At 42.5% G+C, this 17,156-nt stretch overlaps 1 long non-coding RNA gene across 1 annotated transcript in view; it reads right to left on the bottom strand.

Moving 5' to 3' along the window:
• LOC137324984 (uncharacterized) overlaps positions 1 to 7,178 on the bottom strand; it is a 66,932-nt gene extending 59,754 nt beyond the window's left edge. Inside the window, exon 1 of the long non-coding RNA XR_010963762.1 lies at positions 7,071 to 7,178. This is a non-coding gene — a long non-coding RNA (uncharacterized lncRNA). The remainder of the gene's footprint in view (positions 1 to 7,070) is intronic.
• Positions 7,179 to 17,156: the final 9,978 nt, after the last annotated feature.

Genomic DNA, 17,156 nt, shown 5'->3' with positions numbered 1-17,156 from the left:
TCTGCCAGCTGAGACAGGATTCATAGATAGGGGTTCTGTACCCATGTGTAATAGTACACTGGTTCGTCCACCACCAATACAGCTAGTACCTTATAGGAGTGAATGGTTCCCTTGTACCTCATATATACTAGACATGTATGGGAGAGAATGCTAAGGCATATGTGAGCTGGACTGTACTAGGCAGGAGTGAGTTTTCAGCTGCTCCCTAGCCTGTTCTGTAAATGTGGTTATCACACACGAGCGCACAGCATTTGTCACGCAGCACTTTGGAGTGGTTAATATATTTTTTAAAAATTTCCTTTCTTCTTACCTTGTAAAAGGAACACCTGGGTTCACTGTCATTTTTAAAAATGTACATGTTGCCTGTACCCGTACCAGACATGTTAGCTCTTTGTGAATATAGCTGGTTTGAAAGATTTTCAATTACAAAAGGTGAAACAAAACACAATTATTTTAGCAATTTTCAGTGAAAAACTTATTTGATCTAAAGCCAGGGGATGCTCCAGTTAGCCACACAGTCACAGACCTGCTCCGTACCCATGTAATATTTCGAGCAGCAGCATTTCCTAATTGATGTTGTAGTAGCACTGATAATATTGCATGAATTTTACCTGCATATATTGTAGGACTACAGGAGCTGGTACTGAGACATAGGTGAACTGTATAGTACCCAACGGTGAATTTTTCTCTTTTACCTGGTATGTACAGTATGTGTACAAGGGCTAATATTGAGACTAACGTGAGATATGCGGGACTGTCTGTATCAGACAGGAGAAATGTGCCGTTTGATATTAATTTACCTTTCACTAATATATGGATTCTGTTACCAACAGGCTACTAACTAATCTGATTTTTTTTAAAGAGTAGCTATCCTATACCCTACTAAGGTCATCATCTTAAGTTCAGGCTGGTTGAGCAGACTTTGGCTACATGTCCAAATCACAGACTCTCCAAGGGACAGCGACAGGCATTGCAATTACCCCAAGGGACCTGGCCTAAGTAGGGTTGGAGGCATAACTTGAATAGCTCATAACATATTAAAATAAAGAACAGAAAGTGGCTGTGTTGACACAAAGAGCTATTGGGGCAGGCTTGGAATCAATTTTTCTTTTGTTAACAGTGGTAGAAAGATTGGGAAAATAGGGAAACAACTTGCAAAAATGATAATTGCTCGAGTGGAAATCTTAAAGAGTCAACTGGTTACTTCCAATATCTTCTGTTCTAAATGATTAATTGAAGAGGATGCAACTTCTATAATAAGAATTAGTATTGCTCTTTAAAGGGTGGTGGCACCCATATCGGGGAGTCTGCACGGCAGGCTCGGATCCATTGTATCAAATAGCACCAAAATCAGTCCTGTATTCATTATAACAATATTAACCCACATAAAACATGGCATTTGTTAAACATAATACAGGGGTTATATTCAAGTATAAAAAGAAGTTTTATAACTACCAGAGACACGAGTACTGAAAACTGGAGCTCGTAAACTATTTAATTTTCTGCGATTTTAATCTCAAAGCTCTTTCTATTACGGACACTTTTATAGAGGATTTTCTGCAGTTTGGTTTAAGTCATATTCAAAAATGTTCATAGTGCTTACAGTTTCCTTATAATACTTTATATGATCGATCTGTCAACTATAACAATCTTATAAAACCATCTTTTTTAATTCGTATATCTTATGGGTTTTTAACAAGTATTTCAAGAATCAGAATAGTTGTATTTCCTAAATCTAGCTGTTCTTTTTGACTATACAAAATTTGATGAAATCATATCTTACCTAAATATCAAAGATTGCAAGAATTTGTATGTTTTATGGATAGCATTTGGGGAGTTGGGGCCCAGGGCACTGTTGTGTGGGGTTTCTGGTCAGGGTCCAGCCTCTGGGCTGCCTACTTTTTGTTTTCCTCTGCCGGCCAACTGCGGCAGCATTCAAATCAGGCCCAGCAGTTAAAATCTAGTGGGCCTCTGACTCCCACATGGGATTGCCTCCCCTCTCACTTGCTTCCTGCCGGGAGTTTAAATCGACCTTAGTTTCCCAAAATGGAAAGTTGAAGGTCATAAAATTTTAGTTACTGACTTGCAGGTTTATTGCAACAGAAAGTCAACATAAACAAAAGTTATATTCTGAATAGAACCATATTCAAATGAAAGAAATCCTTCTTCAGGACACCATCTAATGCCAATTACTGTAAAGTGAATATAAACTGGACGGTGTATCCTTATTGTGAGGATAATTTGAAATCATTAATCCTGATTAATTAAAGGTGTGACCATTTATTGTTGGTCTAAAAAGTGACGTTGAAATTAATTCTCTTTTGCTGTCAGCTCTATGAAGAATAATCCTGGTCTGAATCACCCTTTGGCCTTTACAGTTAATTTAACTGGTGTGAGTTATAGTATTGCTCAAATTTTGAATCCAGGGAGTGGCTTTTGCCCTTCCCTTAACAAATCTATGGATATGACCCAACTTTTCACCCACCCAGCAATGTGTTGTGCACTTTTTTATAATCTATATTTATCTTTCTTAACTTGGATTGGATTACAGTAATTTAATATTTCACAATAGAAATAAAAATCGGGAGAGATGTAAAACGGGCTCCCAATTCGTTATCACCCATTTTATACTATTGCACAAGGTCAAAATCTACCCCCATGTGTGGGGAACAGTGAGTAGAGATCACAGGTGCTGCTACTCCACCCCATAGTGTGAGACTTCCAGAGGACATTAAACATTAATCTTGACATTTTAAGCAATGCCATATTTGAACTATATAAGCAACATATATGACAATAAGAGAAAAAATGTTGCATAAAACTAAACATGTATAAACAGAGGTCTACACAACTACCAAGTTAGGAACAATTAAGGACCACGGCAGCATGGATTTGTGGCAAAATTCCACTCATTGTCACCATTTTGGGAACAATCTTGTTTCTACAATAAACTGAAACTTAACCTATTTCTTTCACTTCCGAAACGTGTGGCTTCAGGGCTCATTATCTTAGTGGTTACAATCTCCCTAATGATTGTGTGGCCTTTAGAGGGTATCCCTCAGTGGAATTGAAATGGCATAAACTTGTTGCAGATGGAAGCTGGACACTGAAAATGTCACAGTCTTGTAGCACTTTATCTAAATTCCATTTTCCTCCATCCCGCCTCTGCAGGAGCCATTTTACAGCCCCGTGGGGTATGGGTGTCTGCTTCCTTTAGTAGAGCGATTACAGCTGTGTTTTTTCTTTTGCAATGATCTATTTATTGAGTTAAGGCCAATTATGTGCATTTAGAATCCACCAACCAGCGATCCCTGCAGGCTCATTCAAACTGGACCTTTAGTTAATTGGTTAACACAATAGGTTCTAACGATTAGTAAATAAATAAGTACTCATACAATAACAGTGCTGAACGTTTGCGTCCTATGCACAGCAGTTTTATTCTTTCAAAGAGGTTCCTCTCCTTACCTCCCTTTCCATTCATGTCACACACCCTTGATTGTTTGAGAGGGTTACAAGGAAGCCCATTCCTGAGGCTGTGCAAATGGTGCCGTTGGACAGCTGCTGGGAGATGCTTGAAGGAGTCACATTCTCCCCATCCCGTGTGGACTAGGCTGAAACTGAAACTCACTATACAGAGAATCTGCTGATCCTACCACTGCGTGGCACAGTGAGTTAGCACACAAGTGCCACATTTCACCAGACTGCTGGTTAGTTTTAATACAGTTCAACAAAGGCTCAGCAAGGATCCAGTTAAAATAACTATAATAAGATGGAGTACTAGCACACAGCTCCTGTGCTGATCAGGCATAGGAAGGAAATGGAAAAATATTTTCAAATCAACAAATGGAGGCCTTTCTTGGGATTAACTCTGTCACGTGCTGCAGTAGCATTTCTTCACCAAAGGCAAACAATGTAGGAAAGATTTACAGTAAAAGGAACAAAAATAGAATATTATCAGCTAAGAAGTACTCTGTACATTTCCCTAATCCACTTTAGGACATTCCACTTCAGAGATTTGCAAAAAAAGTTAGTTTTCAGATTTTTATTTGTATTGTTACTCCATAAGATGTCTCATGGTGATTAATTTGATTCTACTTACTCAGGAAGGGCAATGGGTTTATTGGGTTGAGTGCAAGGAAAAAGCTATTTAAAAGAGCAACTCCTTTGATGATGCAGAGGGTTCGGACTCCCACATTTTTGTAACCCTTTTGAGTAATGATTTTTTCACCAAAAAAAGGGATGAGGGAAATCCACACCCACTTTTCCTCCAAAAAAATAATTAAACGTGCACTTGAATTTGCAGTGTACAAGCAAAACTACATCACCTATTTAAATAAAAACATAATGGGTCTCCACTAAACTCCTAACAATGAGGTACAAAATGCTACACCAAAGAGGAGTAAAATATTTACAGTAAATAGATTTGTGCCAGTGAGGGATTGAACCCATCGGCTGAGCTGGCATCAGTAATGTTTCTGAAGAGAAAAAAATTTCAAACCCATATGCTTGTCCCTGGTCCCAACGAGGTCCACATAATGGCAGCATTCCAAATACCCCATTTAATAGTTACTCCTTTTTTCTGGTAGCGGTTACAATGAATACGCCTATGTCAGTTTTTTTTTGCAGGACAGGAAGCCTCGGAGACTCTACTCTGTGTCTCCCTTTATCTCTTAAACATATAAAGCTCATAAGTGAATGTAATCGTCCTAGACAGACATTACACTTTCAGTAAGTGCTCCCACCCAGATAGACTCTTTCCTAGCCCCTTCCACTCTAATGATGCCACTAAGCTTTGCTCACGTCTAACTCTGTACACGTGGAATGCCGCTCGGATGCCATTTCACTAACACGATGGAAGAATGAGTGAACGGCTTAATTAACATCCATGTCTGTACCTTTCAGGAGGTCAGTAGACTGAGCATAGCTCTTCTCTCACATAAACCTGTCAGTCCACATATATACAAGTCTGCAATAAGCAAAGACTCTTGACAAACATGTCTTTAAAAATCCAAATATCAGTTTCTTCCGGACTGGGGTGGAGCTGCTCCACTCCTAATCCAGGTCCATCTGATTTTACTGAATATATTCTAACTGAAGGCCTCAAATTTGCACCTATCTTCAGAACAAATTCACTATTATCTTTCATTTTTCTCACAAGTTAGGCCCAGAAAGCTGCTTTAGTATAAATAATCATATATCAATATTTAACAGTGGGGGAGGGGGGGAGTTATGGAGTAACAAAAATTAAAGGCAGACTTGAAGTTCTTGTAATAGTTCACTACATGGATTTCTATCTATAAATCTTTACTGTCCTGAGCATGAATCATAGGAAAATGAACCAGCAATAATGCAACTGAACGTAGAATGTTCTAATTGTGGAAAGAGGGCTGTGGGATTTGGCAAACAGGAAGCTCTTTGAAGGGGAAAAATACAGACTAAATTTAGCACCTAAAATATGTAAATTAGGAGCAATTTACTAATTTCCCCAAATTTTTCTTCAGGGCCTTTAATGACAGAAATCCTGCCTCTCTTTTCTCTCATACTTTATTTTTCTCCCACTTCTTCTCTAATACTGTCTGTCCTGACTCTCTTTTTTTCTCTATGGGTTACGCGCAAATAAAACAGATGTAATCAAGTTACAGTGAGAACCTTGTTGAAACAAACTTCTTATTACAACATTCTGCTTCCATGGTCCTAGCTGAAACTCCATTATAACTGGGAGGGCATCTCAAACCAATCCCTCCTCCCAGAACATTCTGCTTTTTCTAGTCCTCGTAAATTTATAACAATGAGATTGGACTGTAAATTGCAACAAAAGGCGCAAAAAAAAAATCATTACTCAATGCAGAGCAAATTTGAAGAATTCAATCAGAAAGCTGATAAAAGTGAATAGGCAGAGTTGGTTTCATAGCACCCAGAGTTCAGACATTGATAATTTCTTCAGGAAAACCAAACTGGCGGGAGCAAGGAGGTCATCACTTTATCATTGTTGCACAATTGATTGATGTTACTTCAATACCTTAAATGCTAATGGCAAAATCTCAAACAATTTCACAGAGGTCAGAAGGACTTAAGTTGAGCAGCGTCAATAGACACATGAGAATACGATTTGTGAGCATTTAAACCAAGCACAGGAGTTTTAATCTATTTAACAAGGAAAGAGACGATGAACAGTATCTGGTTTATACAATGAATTCTAACCAGAATTCGGTCCGATTCCAACCAGCCTTACCAAAATTTAGGTTTAAATGGACTACATTTGACAGACCACAAGACTCTGTTTTCTGTCCGTGTCTTCATTTATTTAAATTAAATTTAATCAATCAATTTTTAATAAAATTTAAACAACCAGTTGGTGAATGAAATGAACAAGAATAAGAATTTTCCACAAAAAAATGGGATTTTTTGAATAGATAAAAGCAGCATTTAGTGATAACTACCAATCGTATCGGATTGATTACATGAGAACCAGAACTCAACAGTGTTACTAAAGGTATCTGTGCAACCAGGACTAGTCAGGGAAAGAGTTAAAAAAAGAAATAAAAAAAGGCAGAACTTCGCTTTGGGCAGAAATATTTTCACACTGAATTCCCTTCTAAAAGCTCTGCCATTCACTCCAGCCATGTTTGAAGACACAAAGGTAGTTTCTTTACATATATTAAGCCACCCATCAGATCCGTCCACGTCTCATTTGGCTCAAATGAACTGCTGCCTTCAGAACCCGTCTCACTGACATGCAAAAATGGACCATGCAAACCTATTTATTAAAACAAGTACGTCATGATAAAGAATTTTAGATGGAAAGATTTCCTGGGAAAAAAAACTATTGGGAACTAAATTTAGCAACAAGTGCAATTTTATTTGAACAGAAACCCACACCCCTTTAAAACGAGTCAAAGGCAAAATTATAGCCAGCAGCAGACTGTTTTTAAATGAACATTCCTCAGAGGTAACTTGCTCATCGACATAGTAATCCTGAACTGTGCATATGTGTCTCACAAACGGGATAGATTAGACTAAAGGGACTTACACGCAGGAAGACTTTAAAAGAGTTTTGAATTGTTACTCACAATCAAGCCGGTCTTCCCCTCCAGACGACTCGTGCTCAACAGGAACATATTTCGACATCATTACTTCATAGCTACAACATCCCATCTGGTGGTCAACTGCATTCAACTTTCTTCTGAAGAAAAAAAAATGACTTCGTTTTAAAAAGGACAGCCTCCCGAGACTCCTCCCTCCTCCCTTTTTGGGCAGGGACATGGTTAGTGGCTAGAAAGAATAAACCTTCTCAGATCATTCATGGATTTTGAAAAAAAATTCAGAACTCCACCCTGATGCGGCTTAACCAGGGGATAAGGAACAAGGAGGGAAGGGGGTGGGGTAATGGAAGTGGAGAATTAATTGCTGTCAATAAATAGTTTCTCTGAGACAGAATCACAACAGAGTCTGCAAACTCCCACCTTGCTCTTGATCTGTGAAGTACACCAGGCTATGTAACTTTCACCTGCTGTGTGCCTGTGTGGAGAATTCCTATCGATGATAATGCATATGAGTCAGCCAGAGGGACCCCACCCAGTGTGGGCGGCTAGAACTGCCATTCAAGCCCTAGATTGCCAGCACTAAACAGACAATGTCTATCTTTTGTTGACCTATATAGACACGGATTTTTTTCAGATATTTTTTCTTTAAATTGAACTTCCAAAATATTTTATTTTAAATAGTTCAGTGTGCTGTAAAGTTCAATTAATCATCAATCTCACTTTGACACGTAAAACGGCTTAGCAAACCTAGTGGCTATTTACATGTCTATAAATAAATACAGAGCAGCACAATCTTTTCATTGATTTATGCCTGGCTTTAGTCTTGGGTGACATATTTCAGATTATACTGCTCCTCTCTCCCTCGTCTTGATCTGCCTTCCTCAAGAAAAAAACTTCTCTGCAAGGCGTCTCACTTCCCTTCAACTAACTTTTGTTCCCTGATTTCATGAATTATTCTTTTTTTCTGTGAGTCTATTAACACAAATTGATTTCCCATTTTAGGAATATAATTTTGTTTAAAGACAAGTCTTGCTTTATTTTTTTTTAAAAAGACAAAATATTGGAAGGAAGTTTCAAAGCATCCTTTCAAAGGCTACTGCAGGACTTCTATACTGAAATGAGAATCACAACCAATATTATCATTTTTTAAAGTTTGTTTCCAAATCTGTGAACATTAAAACTGGTTCTGCCATTTCGTACACACCACATATTCTACATTATCATACTGGTCTTTAGGAATCTAAGGAAAATCAGTCTTGTAGGTGTTCCATGCAGGAGAAGCTGTGGGAATTACGATGCTGAAAAAGTCTGTGAGTATTGAAAGAGTTAAATTGTTACCCTAGCCTATAATTCCACACAGAGCAGTGCATGTTACTGACCCTGTCCACATAAAATTGCCATCTGTTATTGACTAGCTTAGGGTGTCATTTGACGCTTCGACTGATGATAACACCATGCTAACTTCTTTTCCTGGGAATAGTTGGCCAGCAGATAGGTCTCATTATGTTGTTTTTTCATACATTCGCTGTTTCTAACTAAGTTCAATGTCACCCGTGACTTCCTTAAGCAGACTTTGCATCGCTTACAATGGGAGTGCAATTTTTTGGGCCGCTATCTTGGTAAACAATAGCATTACCCAGGGATTATAACAGAGAATCCTTACTCCGTATACTGACTACTGGAATGTATCATGTGATGTGATATGAATTCTTCTCTCATTACGGACTGAATAAGTGTTTTAGCAAGACACAGGCCTTGAATCCCCAGTAAGTTGTTCATTTACATGAGAAATAAGGTAAGACAGTAAATGAGCAATGGGAGGCCTTCAAAAAGGAAAGAGTTCGGGTACTGACTAGACACATTCTCACGAGGGGGAAAGGAAGGGCATCCAAAGCTAGAGCTCCCTGGGTGACGAAAGAAATAGAGATGAAAATGAAACAGAAAAAGGAGGCTTATGATAATCGTCAGGCTCATTATACAGTAGAGAACCAAGCTGAATGCAGAAAGTACAGAGGAGAACTGAAAAAGGAAATGAGAGGGGCTAACATATAAATAGTAAAAGGGTCGTCAAAGGAAGGATGGGACCAATTAGGGACCAAAAAGAAGATCTTCTTGTAGAAGCAGGTGGCATGGCTGAGGTACTAAATGAGTAAATTTGCAACTGTATTCACTAAAGAAGAGGATGCTTACAATGTCACAGTAAAGGAGGAGGTAGTAGTGATATTGGATATGATAAAAATAGATAAAGAGGAGGTACTTAAAAGGTTGGCAGCGCTCAAAGTAGAAAAGTCACCTGGTCTGGATCCTAGGTTACTGAGGGAAGTAAGGGTAGAGATAGCAGAGGCTCTGGCCACAATCTTCCAATCCTCCTTAGATATGGGAGTGGTGCCAGAGGATTAGAGGATTACAAATGTTACACCCCTGTTCAAAAAAGGGGGAAGGGGTAAATCCGGCAACTACAGGCCAATCAGCCTAACATCTCTGGTGGAGAAACTTTTAGAGACATTAATCCAAGATAAAATTAATTGTCACTTGGAAAAATATGGGTTAATCAATGATAGCCAGCACTGATTTGTTAAATGTAAATCGTGTTTGACTAACTTGATTGAGTTCTTTGATGAAATAATGGAGAGGGTTGATTAAGGTAGTGCAGTTGATATAGTATATATGGACTTTCAAAAGGCTCTTGATAAAGTACCACAATATAGATTTGTTCGCAAAATTGAAGCCCATGGGATTAAAGGGACAGTGGTAACATGGATACGAAATTGGCTAATAGACAGAAAGCAGACAGTAGTGGTGAACAGTTATTTTTCAGACTGGAGGGAAGTATACAGTGGTGTCCCCCAGGGGTCGGTATTAGGACCACTGCTCTTTTTGATATGTATTAATGACCTGGAATTGGGTACACAGGGCATAATTTCAAAGTTTGCAGATGACACGAAACTCGGAAATGTAGTAAACAATGTGAAGGACAGTAACAGACTTCAGGAGGATATAGAGAGTCTGGTGAAATGGGCAGACACATGGCAGATGAAATTTAATGCAGAGACATATGAAGTGATGCATTTTGGTAGGAAGAATGAGGAGAGGCAATATAAACTAAATGGTACAATTTTAAAGGGAGTGCAGGAACAGAGAAACCTGGGGGTACGCAAATCTTTGAAGGTGGCAGGACAAGTTGAGAAGGCTATTAAAAAGCATATTGGATCCTGGGCTTTATAAACTGAGGTATACAGTACAAGTACAAAGAAGTTATGCTAAATAGCTGGAGTATTGTATCCAATTTTGGACATCACACTTTAGGAAAGATGTCAAGGCCTTAGAGAGAGTGCAGAAGAGATTTACTTGAATGGTTAACAGGGATGATGGACTCCAGTTACGTGAAAAGACTAGAGAAGCTGAGGTTGTTCTCCTTACAGCAGAGAAAGTTAAGAGGAGATTTAATAGAGGTGTTCAAAATCATGAAAGGTTTTGATAGAGTAAATAAGGAGAAACTGTTTCCAGTGGCAGAATGGGTCGGTAACCAGAGAGCACAGATTTAAGGTAATTGGCAAAAGAACCGGAGGCGGGAAGAGGAGAATTTTTTTTATGCAGCAAGTTGTTAGGATCTGGAATGCACTGCCTGAAAGGATGGTGGAAGCAGATTCAATAATAACTTTCAAAAGGGAACTGGATAAATACTTGAAGGTGAAAAAATTGTAGGGCTATGGGGAAAGGGCAGGGGAATGGGACTACTGGGTAGCTCTTTCAAAGATCCGGCAGAGGCAGGAAGGGCCGAATGGCCTCCTTGTGTGCTGTATCATTCTATGATTCTATGATATGAATGAACTGTATATAGTTTAACACGGTGAGAGTATATATATTTCCCAACACTCCTTGGCAAGTAAATAACAATAAAGATGTAATTTGCTTTCTCTAAACATGGGCCTTAAAACAGGAAATTACTTGCACTAACATAATCCTTTGAGGATGGGCTAGCTCAGGCTTTAAGGCATAGACAGCCTTCTTAGCTGCGGACTGCAAAGTTGGACACACACTCTGCGACTTTCTTACCGTTCTTAGAGAACTTCCACCTTAGGTATGTGAGGCCTTTCCTAGGTCAGCCCCATGCTATGCAAATTGAACAGAACAACATCTTAAGCAACCAGATGTTTCAGTGATAATTCTGTAGGACAATGCAGCCATCTATAACAATGCCACAAGATACTTGGAATTATAAATGATGGCCCACCTCAGGATGATTAACTAATTAATACCACATACCCATTGTCTCAGTTGAAACAAAAATCTTGAGGAAACTCCAATAAACAAACAGACCGATGGCTTTCTGTTCAAAAGAATCGTATGTGATGCCTTGAGAGCCAACCTCTTACATGCTGAATCTAACATTACAAGAATACAAGTGAAAAAAATTCAACTGGCAAAAATCCATTTTGCCACAAACATACACAATTCATTGTGAGTGGACAATCCATAATAAATTGAAATTATAGCCTGAGATTTCCTGCGAAGTTATGGTGGTGCAATGAGAGCTGCTCTAAGGAAATTTCAGGCCATAATAATTTTTCTTCAGTGTTCACACCCGCCCGTTATACGCCCTGCCCGATTCACACCCGCCCGTTATACGCCCCGCCCGATTCACACCCGCCCGTTATACGCCCCGCCCGATTCACACCCGCCCGTTATACGCCCCACCCGATTCGCACCCGCCCGTTATACGCCCCGCCCGATTCACACCCGCCCGTTATACGCCCCGCCCGATTCACACCCGCCCGTTATACACCCCGCCCGATTCACACCCGCCCGTTATACGCCCCGCCCGATTCACACCCGCCCGTTATACACCCTGCCCGATTCACACCCGCCCGTTATACGCCCTGCCCGATTCACACCCGCCCGTTATACGCCCCGCCCGATTCACACCCGCCCGTTATACACCCTGCCCGATTCACACCCGCCCGTTATACGCCCCGCCCGATTCACACCCGCCCGTTATACGCCCTGCCCGATTCACACCCGCCCGTTATACGCCCCGCCCGATTCACACCCGCCCGTTATACACCCTGCCCGATTCACACCCGCCCGTTATACACCCCGCCCGATTCACACCCGCCCGTTATACACCCCGCCCGATTCACACCCGCCCGTTATACGCCCCGCCCGATTCACAACTGCCCGTTATACGCCCCGCCCGATTCACACCCGCCCGTTATACGCCCTGCCCGATTCACACCCGCCCGTTATACGCCCTGCCCGATTCACACCCGCCCGTTATGCGCCCTGCCCGATTCACACCCGCCCGTTATACTCCCTGCCCGATTCATGCCCGCCCGTTATACACCCTGCCCGATTCACACCCGCCCGTTATATGCCCCGCCCGATTCACACCCGCCTGTTAATGTCCTCGCCAGGTTTCGCGCCCAGCAGTCCCTGATTGACAGGCTGGTTGCCATCAGGAGCTGCAACGCGAGGTGGGGGGCAGGAAAGAGAGAGCCAGGCGTCGTCCGGCACTGGACTGGAAGACTGGAGCGGGGGGGGAGAGGGGGGAAGATCGTGGGGGGTGAGAGGGGAAGATCTGGGGGGAGAGGGGAAGATCAGGAGGGTGAGATCAGGGGGACATCGGGGGGGACATCGGGAGGGTGAAGAGTAGGACATTGGAGTAGGAGACATCAGACATCGGAGCAGATTTCAAAGGTCGGTACATTTAGTGTTTTCACTTCATTGCATGTTTTTTTATTTAATGTGTTTTGTAGAAGTGGTGGGCAAGCCACCCAGGTAAGTTAAAAACCTTTCTAATCCTTTCATCTGTCACAGGTAAAGTGCCTTAAGTACCTCAATGAGGTACATTTGGCTCTTTAACTGTCATCCCGTCAGCTTTAATTGCCGGTGGGACTTCCGTTTTCGGGTCACCCGCGTGCACACAGGTGCGTGGCTGGGAAACTCGGAAGCCGGCGGGTTGCAGCCAGCGTCCGAACCCCAACAGGATTTGCGCGATTTTCGGACGACCCCCGCCCCCAACGCACCTGCATTTGCCTCCTAAAATCACCCCCTATACTTCAGAAGTAATTAATTGGCTGTGAAACACTTTAGGAATGTCCTGAGGATGTGAAGGGTGCAATATGAATGCAAGTTCTTTCTTCCTTATTCAGGTATACACAACAGAAGACACTTTGGGATAGAAATTGTGCTGCGTCTCACACGATTTCGGGGTCCAGAATGAGCGCTACAAAGTCCAATTCAGGAACGTGCCAGGAAAGTGACGGAAGTGCGAGCTACGCCATATTGATTCGGGTGCTTGATAGGCGTCCCCGGCGGCCGCCTGCAGCAAATGCAGACGCCATTTAAATATAATAATCAGGATCCTACGTCTGAATCAGGGCCCTTTCCTGAATTTGGTGTCTCTGCACACCTCAGATTTCATCTCCTTAACCCGCCCAGCAATTCATAGAATCATAAAATCATAGACGCATAAAATGATTACAGCACAGAAAGAGGCCATTCGGCCCATCGAGTTAGTGCCAGCTCTTTGTGAGAGCAATCCAGTTGTCCCGTTCCCCTGCTCTTTCCCCGTAACCATGCAAATTTTTTTCCCTCAAGTATTTATCCAATTCCTTTTTGAAAGCCACGAGGGCAAAAAGGGGATATGAGATTGCTTTGGCAGATCAGGCAAAGGTGAATCCAAAGAGCTTCTACAAATACATAAAGGGCAAAAGGGTAACTAGGGAGAGAGTAGGGCCTCTTAAGGATCAACAAGGTCATCTATGTGCAGAACCACAAGAGATGGGTGAGATCTTGAATGAATATTTCACATCGGTATTTACGGTTGAGAAAGGCATGGATGTTAGGGAACTTGGGGAAATAAATAGTGATGTCTTGAGGAGTGTACATATTACAGAGAGGGAGGTGCTGGAAGTCTTAACGCGCATCAAGGTAGATAAATCTCTGGGACCTGATGAAATGTATCCCAGGACGTTATGGGAGGTTAGGGAGGAAATTGCGGGTCCCCTAGCAGAGATATTTGAATCATCCACCGCTACAGGTGAGGTGCCTGAAGATTGGAGGGTAGCAAATGTTGTGCCTTTGTTTAAGAAGGGTGGCAGGGAAAAGCCTGGGAACTACAGACCGGTGAGCCTGACATCTGTAGTGGGTAAGTTGTTAGAGGGTATTCTGAGGGACAGGATCTACAGGCATTTGGAGAGGCAGGGACTAATTAGGAACAGTCAGCATGGTTTTGTGAGAGGAAAATCATGTCTCACGAATTTGATTGAGTTTTTTGAAGGGGTAACCAAGAAGATAGATGAGGGCTGTGCAGTAGACGTGGTCTACATGGACTTCAGCAAAGCATTTGACAAGGTACCGCATGGTAGGTTGTTACATAAGGTTAAATCTCATGGGATCCAAGGTGAGGTAGCCAATTGGATACAAAATTGGCTTGACGACAGAAGACAGAGGGTGGTTGTAGAGGGTTGTTTTTCAAACTGGAGGCCTGTGTCCAGCGGTGTGCCTCAGGGATCGGTGCTGGGTCCGCTGTTATTTGTTATTTATATTAATGATTTGGATGAGAATTTAGGAGGCATGGTTAGTAAGTTTGCAGATGACACCAAGATTGGTGGCATTGTGGACAGTGAAGAAGGTTATCTAGGATTGCAACGGGATCTTGATAAATTGGGCCAGTGGGCCGATGAATGGCAGATGGAGTTTAATTTAGATAAATGTGAGGTGATGCATTTTGGTAGATCGAATCGGGCCAGGACCTACTCCGTTAATGGTAGGGCGTTGGGGAGAGTTATAGAACAAAGAGATCTGGGAGTACAGATTCATAGCTCCTTGAAAGTGGAGTCACAGGTGGATAGGGTAGTGAAGAAGGCATTCGGCATGCTTGGTTTCATTGGTCAGAACATTGAATGCAGGAGTTGGGATGTCTTGTTGAAGTTGTACAGGGCATTGGTGAGGCCACACTTGGAGTACTGTGTACAGTTCTGGTCACCCTATTATAGAAAGGATATTATTAAACTAGAAAGAGTGCAGAAAAGATTTACTAGGATGCTACCGGGACTTGATGGTTTGACTTACAGGGAGAGGTTAGACAGACTGGGACTTTTTTCCCTGGAGAGCAGGAGGTTAAGGGGTGATCTTATAGAAGTCTATAAAATAATGAGGGGCATAGATAAGGTCGATAGTCAAAATCTTTTCCCAAAGGTAGGGGAGTCTATAACGAGGGGGCATAGATTTAAGGTGAGAGGGGAGAGATACAAAAGGGTCCAGAGGGGCAATTTTTTCACTCAAAGGGTGGTGAGTGTCTGGAACGAGCTGCCAGAGGCAGTAGTAGAGGCGGGTACAATTTTGTCTTTTAAAAAGCATTTGGACAGTTACATGGGTAAGATGGGTATAGAGGGATATGGGCCAAGTGCAGGCAATTGGGACTAGCTTAGTGGTATAAACTGGGCGACATGGACGTGTTGGGCCGAAGGGCCTGTTTCCATGTTGTAACTTCTATGATTCTATGATTCTATGAATCTGCTTCTACCATCCTTTCAGGCAGTGCATTCCAGATCATAACTACTCGCTGCATAAAAAAGTTTTTCCTCATGTCACTTTTGGTTCTTTTACCAATCACCTTAAATCTGTGTCCTCTGGTTCTTGACCCTTCTGCCAATGGGAACAGTTTCTCTTTATTTACTTTATCTAAACCCTTCATGATTTTGAACACTTCTATCAAATCTCCTCCTAACTTTTTCTGCTCTAAGGAGAACAATCCCAGCTTCTCCAGTCTATCCATGTAACTGAAGTCCCTCATCCCTGGAACCATTCTAGTAAATCTCTTCTACACCCTCTCAAAGGCCGTCACATCCTTCCTAATGGCATGGCAACAACGGTCGGGAAGCAGCTTTCAGAAGTGGTATTTAAAGGGATCCTCACCATTAAGGTAAGTCTCTGGTTAGTTGGTTTAGGCTGCTAAGGTGCTTTTGGGGCAAGTTTTTAGCTGTTTTGGATACAGTTTGGCTGTTAAATTCTTTGGAAGAGGGAGTTTGTGGAGGGCTACAATGTTTCACTGCATTTTCTTGTTCACAATTGCTGAACATGGGCATGCTGCTGGGCTTACCCTTGATGCTCCCAAATGAGGAGGAGCAGCAGCAAAGACCTGCACAGGCTGCAAGAAGAGGGCAAAGGAGACAAGGGGCAGAAGGCCTTACAGCATTCGGATCTTCAGCAACCAATCATTATACCTGGATCTCACAGAAAAGCAGTATTTAAGGGGGCTGCATTTCAACAGGGAGACAGTCATGTCCCTGTGCCCCCTGCTGCAGCGTGAACTGGAGCCCAATTCCAGAGCATGCACTGAGGAAGCAGAAGAGCACGACCCAGCAGTGCTGCAAGTTGCCAGATCTGTAAGGCAGCAAAATTATGAGGAGGGATTCTCCTCATCAATCCCTCCCTTGCCCCCAGCACAGTCCCTCCTTTCATTTGACCCAATCTTCACACCCACCATATTAATGTCCTCAAACTGTATAACTTTTGTGTTCCTCTCACATTAATGAGATGATGAAGACCAACAGGTATACCAAAACAAATCTTTTACTTCACTCCTCCAACTGACTCCATTATTCGTTTGACAAATGCTCACATGACTGATGCCTGTTTACAAGTCACCTTTGTGCAACTCCTTAGTGCCTGTCTTGTGTGCTCATTTATCTATTCTAGTGCTCCCATGAGGTGGTTCCCCAGTGGTTACAGGTTGGGAGGTGGAAGGCTGCTGAACTGCCGCTGAGGACACTTGAGATGTCTGTGATGGGTGACCTCGCGGAGCTCTGGCCATTGACGACCGTGCTGCAGACTGCTGGGACTCGGCTTTGACCTGGGCAGTCTGGCCCAACTGACGTCTGGCACCAATACGGGCACTGGTTGAGAGGCTGGCGTGGGATCCTCCTCCATGGAGCCACTGCCACTCGGGGGTGGGGGGGTGAGCTTCAGCACTCCCACGGCTCTGCACGAGAACAGAGTGCAGGTGTGCTGGGAGGCTCTTGAAGCCCCACTCCACGCTCTCCTTCAGATTTTGTAAGCTAGAGGAGATGCTGGACCCCATAGCCAAGATGGCAGCAGTGTGAGCTT

Source organism: Heptranchias perlo, chromosome 9, assembly GCF_035084215.1.
Source record: "Heptranchias perlo isolate sHepPer1 chromosome 9, sHepPer1.hap1, whole genome shotgun sequence".
Lineage (NCBI taxonomy): Eukaryota > Metazoa > Chordata > Chondrichthyes > Hexanchiformes > Hexanchidae > Heptranchias > Heptranchias perlo.
Note: the sequence above shows the minus strand (reverse complement) of the source record. Positions and strands in the feature narration are given on the sequence as shown.